Below are 7609 nucleotides of genomic sequence, written 5' to 3' on the forward strand. Positions count from 1 at the left end.
TTTTATTTAACTTACTAATATTATATTATAATATAAATGCTAATGTTTAGATGGATGTGATGTGGATGGATGGATGGGTGGGCTACACTAATTAAGTTTTTTTTATATATCCACGCGGACGGAGTCGCGGGTGACAGCTAGTACTTAATATAAGCCAGTGTTATCTAATCGTTTTGGCGTATGTGACAGTAAAGAGTATTTTTTTTTAATTTTGTGTCTTAAAATAATTGTTCATCAGGTTCAGTTATTCTGATTCAAATTCTAAATTAATATCAATAAATCAAATTTAATGAGTATTTCCAAATGAAACGTTTTAATAAAATCAAGTGGAAGGGAAAGTCTCGATCCCGGGCAGGGAATTTCAATCAGTTGTTCGAGCGATCATTTAGATGAAGTGGCTAATAAGTCTCTTCTAAATCACCATCCTTAATGTTTTTGCTGTAAATGAGCTTTTAACGTGAAATTGTAAATATATTTTAAATAGTACAGGACTCATCAATGGTCAATAGCCTATTGACCTGACCACATCCTGCTACAAGTTTTAAGCTTCATTAGAATGATTAAAATAAATGTTGTTTACTTATTTCAACAATTTCCTTTTAATATATATTTATTATAATTAAATCTCTGAGGATGTTTTACTAATATTATCAGTTTTCCGGAACGGTTCAATGAATATCGATGAATTTTAGCATAGATGTAGAACATAGTCTGGAAGAACACTTAGGGTTATACGTTTTTATTGCACGCGGACGAAGTCGCAGTCGACAGCTACTAAATTATAATCCAAAAAAACAATTCGCAAATATATAAGCATACTCTTTTTTAAATTGTATTTGACGTATAAATAGAATCGTGACACATGAGGTTTAGGATTGAAAGTGCAATCACTATTCCAAATCACGTACGGAATCGAAACGCGTCAGCGTGGTATTGCTTTGAAGGACAAATGATAAAGTGCCTCTTTCCATGCCTGACACATATAACGTGGTATATATCTTAATGTAGTTCGATATATATTTATTTTATAACATATTCTTATTTCAATATTATAAATGAGAATGTTTAGATGGATGGATGTTTGTTACCAGGTATTTTCAAAAAGACTGCATAGAACTAAATGAAATTTGGTATAGATGTAGAATACCGTTACACGAGTTATTTAACAAAAGAACACATGAGCTATTTAATAGTTTTTTTAATTTCTTTAATAAGCTTAATGTTCAAGGTATAATTTAGACCATTCTGTTTGAAGTAAAATTGTAAAATATGGCTATTAGAATCCATTGAATAATCTTATACAACAACTTGGAAGATACGCATCATTACTATTGATGCATCCTTTTGGATTATATTAAAATTAAATCACACAAAAAAAGTGTTAGCTTTTTCAAAAAAGAATTTCACTAGCAACAAGCACTGCAGCAACAAGGCAACAAGTTATTTTACGACTCCTTACCAACAGGGTGTCGTTTACGATGACGATGCACATGAAATAACTAGTCTGTCGTTATTTTACTTTTATTACTTAATTTTCTATGTGATATTTATTTCATCCAATCCACAAGAAACTGTTAAACTAAAGACAGGGGTTTTGATTTCATTTTCAAATGTAAAGAAATAATCTCCATCTAAATCTTCTATTACAAATAACTAGCAGTCGCTCGCGACTGTGTCTGCGCGGAATTACAAAAATCATAATTAGTAGTGTATGTGTTCTTCCAAACTATATCTATCCATCCATCCCTCTATACATTCGCATTTAATATTATAAGATATGTGTGTACGTTATTATAATAATTAAAGACATTTAAATGATTGTATTAATTTATTGGCAATCAAATCTTAAATCTGAATTATGACGGTATTATTACTTATTCTATTTATCAGAACAGTCCAATAAGATTTTTTACTTTAATATGTATAGTTTTCATAGGAAGTGTTTATCTTATGCCAATATAAATACATACATATTTATAGTTAATTGAATAATTACAGTCTAGAAAGATTATAATAGATGGAGATATATTCAAAAAAACTGATTTGATCTCGTTGTAAAATACACGATTCATCATTCAACGCTCGAAATCAATATAGAAAACGTTCCGATTGCGAACGTGATTTGAAATAATAATTCAGAGGTATTTAATCTTAAGCCTTTGCTTTGCTTTTTGTGAAAGATTTATGACTAACCTTATTTATTTTGATATTTCTGTAGCTTTATGGTGAAGTGCTACGCCGTAGACTAGGTCTACGACTTTCCGTAGCAGGTAGTTTAGTTATTGAAATAATTTTAGTAAAGTATGTATGTAACATATAAGATATTTAATCATATAAATATATTATAGTTTCTTATTTAAAAATTCTTAAATGACACGTAGCAAGTACTAAGTAAATAAGTAAGGTTTGATGTGATAAAGAATTAAATTAGTACACAAAAAAATATAAAAAGGCTTTTTTTTAATGAAAATATGAATATATTTCCTTGTAATAGGATAAAAGTAAAAGTATGTCTTTCTTTGTTCGTAGATTGTAACAAAATATTCGTATAACTACGTTGCTGTTACAAAATCAAGGGCTCAAGTAACCGTTAATTAACAAAGGTGTTTATTGGCTATCGACAATTTAATTTTATCCCAAATACTGAGTAAATATATTTATCAAATGTATTACAATATAAACTGTAGTGTTACTAAAATAAGGTTAATTTTACTTTAACTTATTCCGAAAATGCCGCCGGCTAGCCTATAAGCGTTGGCTCTTGTGAAGGACTTCATAGTTAGGGTGCCCGGGCCTCAGTGTTATAACCAACGATACTTTAAAAGGTCAATTTCAATCAAAGTAAAGACATTTCACAAAAGATTAATTATTGCCTCATATTTTTATGCTCTTTACGTAGCTATAGTCCATAGAAATAACAAAATACGATTAAATCTAAGGATAATGCCATAAGGGCAGTGTGACACTGTTATGTAGTTTTTCATTGCAAATTAATCGAATACCACACATTACGATGCGTCAAAATGCATCGTTATAGCGCAGTTACGTATTTTATAGCTAGCAACTTTTACTGTAAATAGTAGTAGTCACTCAGGCAACTGTAGTTTCCACTGTCTACACTTGTTCAAAAAGCATATATTTCTTTACAACAGTAGACTTAACCCGTTTGTATTTTGTTTCCTCTGTCATTAAATAACAAGAAACGAAACATTTGCAACTAAGTTACATGAAACAAAAACTGTATATTGAAAACAAAGCAAATGAGTATACAAACTTCCCTCGGTTTTCAATTCTGTTGAAAGTTGTTTGTTGTTATTGTTTCAACTCTGTCGAACAAGTGAACTCGGCAATCATTATGTGAGTATATATTCTTTTAGTTTCACACGAGTGCAGTAAGATAGTTTACTAGAATAATACAGTATTGCTATTATTTGAACTTTCGATGTCTTTCAAAAATGTTTCTGCTATACCGTTCTGTCCAGAGTGCATTTAAACAATAAATAGTACTACACAGTTCTTCTACACTGCCCTCGTGAGAAGCTAGCATTATTTGTAGGGAAAAGACATTTTCTCATGTGAAACATATCCTCTGGTATCCATAATTATTAAAATAATATAACTTAAGTATGTACACGACATCCGAAATTATCGTCCTTCATAACAATGACGAGGGTCTAAGTGTCAAATAAAGTGAAGTGTCGTCGTTACTTAAATTGATAAGTTGAGAAATTAAACGGGACAGGGTAAAGATAAAACATTCTCTGACTCTTGCATTAACATTAAGCCATATCTCAAAAATATGAAAAATGCGAATGTTTGGATGTATGAATGGATAGATTGATGTTTGTTCAAAGGTACCAGAACGGCAACATGGATATTGTTAAAATTTGGCATATATTTAGAACATAGTCAGGAAGAACACATAGGCTACTAAATGAGTTTTTTCAATTCCTAGAAAAGGCGTCGCTGGCGGCTGCTTTAATATTTTGTTAAAGTTAAGCAATGAAATTTACGGTAACAACAAATTGTTACAAAAGGAATTAAAAATATTCATAAATAACGATTGATGTATACTGGATATACATATGTGTAGCTTTTTGATATTATAAATTTTATATAAATTATTTTATACATAGTTTGAAATCTTGCTAAACACTTGTAAAGTCTGTACTCGACTTAAAGTTGGTCTGAAGTTAAAGATGGCAAGTTCTTGAGTTACTAATGTTTCTGATAAGTTATTCCTCGTGCCATTAATTAGCATTTCAACTTTAACTTTCCTGCATATTTTGTAAAGAGTATGAAGTTTTACAAATGTACTTTAATTTTATGAATAAGGCTTGAAATTAATAAAGAATATATTTTACATTTAATTATATTTTAAATAAGTAACTGTCGCCTGCGACACCTTTCGTGTGGGATTAAAAAATAGATAATAGCCGATTCTCAGATCTACTGAATAAATTTCCTAAAAATCGGTCAAGCCGTTTCGGAGTTCTGTGGCTACTAACACCTTGAATCGAGTATTTTATATCTTACTAATGTTATAAAAGCGAATGTTTAGATGGATGTATGCATGTTGAACGGGTGAACGGATGTCGATGAAATTTAGCATACCGATAGAACATAGTCTGGAAGAACACATAGGCTACGAACTAGGTCGCAAGCAACCGCTAGTATGTAATAAATCTGTAGGTATTTCTTATTATGTGTCTTAAATAAGATATTTCTATTATTAAACTTGATTCACTGCATTCTGATTATAATCATATAATTAATTTAATGTATTAAGACTCTGGGGTATTACGCGATGGTATTAAATACCTTCTATTACCGGCAATAATTATTAATTAACGCCATTAAAGTGATACATAATAACATAATTCCATTTAGCTTGCTAATGTTTGTGTGAAATATATGCAATTATTTTGATAACAAACCAAAGAATAACTCTAGTGATAAATTAATTATACCAGTTCAATATAATGGTTTTATTAAATTATTTAAACTACGTGGGACATTATCAAAATCTGATATATAAACGGCTAAACACTCACATATTGTCGTTTAGTGTCGGCACCGACTAGTTTTGAGGGTGAGTGGGACTGGTATATTTTGCGGACGCGGCTCGTCGCTCAGTAAGTTATGATGAAAAGCCCCCGATGGGCTTGAAACTAGTCGGTGCCGACCCCGGACGGTTATACGTGAGTGTTTAGGTTATATATTAGTTTATGACAATGGTTTTACTCTGATTTCCCATCGTTGAGATACATCTTAATAGCATTATAAATGTGAATGTTTAGATGGATGGATGTTTGTTTGAAGGTATCTACAGAACCACTGAACGGATCTCGATGAAATTTCGACGTACGTATAGAATATAGTTTGGAAGAACACGTAGGCTACTATAATGATTTTTTTTTTCAATTCCGCGTGGACGGAGTCCCTAGCAACAGCTACACAGTCAGTGGAATTTAACTCTAATGATATCTTGACCTTTAACATTCAACATTCAAACAACAATCACGTTCATAAGCTATTATTCTTACATCAAAGCAAGTTTGAACAAAACATTTAGTAACATGAAATAGACTTTTGTTTGCTTTAGTTAAATGCGTAGCTATTATAATGCGAGGCCTTAAAACTGGAGCACGAAAGAGGCTTTGATACCGATTGTGTATTTCACAACGAATACTATATTTATATTCATGAAGATTATATCAAATTTTTAGGTTTCACTAATATTATTTTGACTTGTTTGAATTTGTAATTTTTGTATTACAATGAGAAAGCAAGCCTGTTTTACTGTAACTTTTCACCGTCCAAAAACATGCGTGAATACATACCTTTATTTATTTATATTTATTTATATGTACTTCAGCAATGAAAATTCACGGTTATAATTATCTGCATAACGCTTTTGTTTTATAAGCTTTTTGTTTTTCACGAGCACCCATAGCGGCGTGAATGCGGCTCGGAACTCTGGAGCTCTACAAAATTCAATATAATAAATCTATTAAGAGCCTTGTGTTTTCGAGAGTGCACAGATTGGTTAAAAATTATTTCAATTTATTTGTCTTTTATGAAGAAAGAAATGTTAAACAGTTTGGAAAACAATTATCAGTATTTGCCTTGGATACTTCAGCGCTGATTTTCAGTGATATGATTATTAACTAAACGTCTTAAGTATATGAAAAATCAATATTTTCCTTTAGTAAACTCATAAACTTATACGCCAACAATCAATCCAGTACAGTAACTTTATATTATATGTCATCAATTTGGTGATAAACGAAGTATCACAAAATATATTATTGTAATGGAAAAATGTAACTATAAAAAATACCCTTTTTCCCAGAGTGAATAATGTCGGAGTAATAAATAGGACGATTAATTTTAAAAAATTACCACTTAAAATGTCGTCCATTAAATATTGCACAGCGGGGTAACAATTCATAAATCATATCCTTGTCACATTGTAATTGAACAAGAAAACAAGACAGACAACTGAATTTAGGTTAACGGTTACGGGAAAGCTATAATGGCCGTTTGATTAATGGAAATTTGAGTAAAGAAAAATGAAAAAGAATATGAAGATAATAAGACGTCAAATGTAAATGGCAACCTAACATATCTTATTAATGCGAATGTTTGGTTGTATTGATGGATGATTGTTATACGGTATCTCTAAAAAGGCACCGTGTATCTGGAAGAAGAAGCCATGGGCTACTAATAATTTTAATTCCGCGCGGACGGAGTTGCGGGCTACAATTAGTAATAGATATTTAGAGGTTAATTTGTTAATTTTTACCCATTTTTCTTATTAAATAATTATTATTAATAATAAAAAAAGAACATATTAAACCGATAATATACCTGGAGTAACATTTGAACATAATTTTTACGTAAACGCAAGTTATGTATGAAATTTTAACGTAAAAATGTAAACAAAAGCCTTAATGTAATATAGATTTTACCAGAATACTGTCCATTGTTAGGGAATGTTTAATCGCCTTTCATTACAGGGAAGAGTATAATGGAAGGGTGTTTGCTCTTTGAAGCGTGTTTGGTTTTTATAGAAATTTACTTAAATTTTACCTTTTTATGAACCAAAATTATGGTTACCAAGATACACAATTTCCTTGACTTCTGAAGAGCTTTAGCGTTAGGCAAAATTTTCTTTTTCTTTCATTAAAATATTGCATACTTTTACTAAAAAGTTTAAAATTCCGAATCCGTAAAAAAATAAAATATATTATGTAGTAGCGTGTAAAATGTAGTTTTTTTTCAGATAAGGCATGTTTAAATGATATATGAAGTAAAAATAAAATATATGCTTTTGCTTAATATGAATAATGTTAGAGACGGTTCTACTATTATTTAGTGGGTGTTACTAAAATCCTGGTGTTGACTGAATTAGGTCAGCTCTAACCTCGGAATTCATACTATACACGTAATATGGACCTTTACTAACTAGAATATCTGAACAACACATGTTACGTAATAAGGGTTTTAGAATGAAATTTCCGTTAACTGCCCACAGGCACTGGCCAGATTTAATTAAAATTGTACTCGTTCAAAACTTCTACTGATTCTAAATTTAAATTATATA

This window comes from Papilio xuthus, unplaced genomic scaffold, assembly GCF_000836235.2.
Source record: "Papilio xuthus unplaced genomic scaffold, Pxut_1.1 DF827777.1, whole genome shotgun sequence".
Classification (NCBI taxonomy): domain Eukaryota; kingdom Metazoa; phylum Arthropoda; class Insecta; order Lepidoptera; family Papilionidae; genus Papilio; species Papilio xuthus.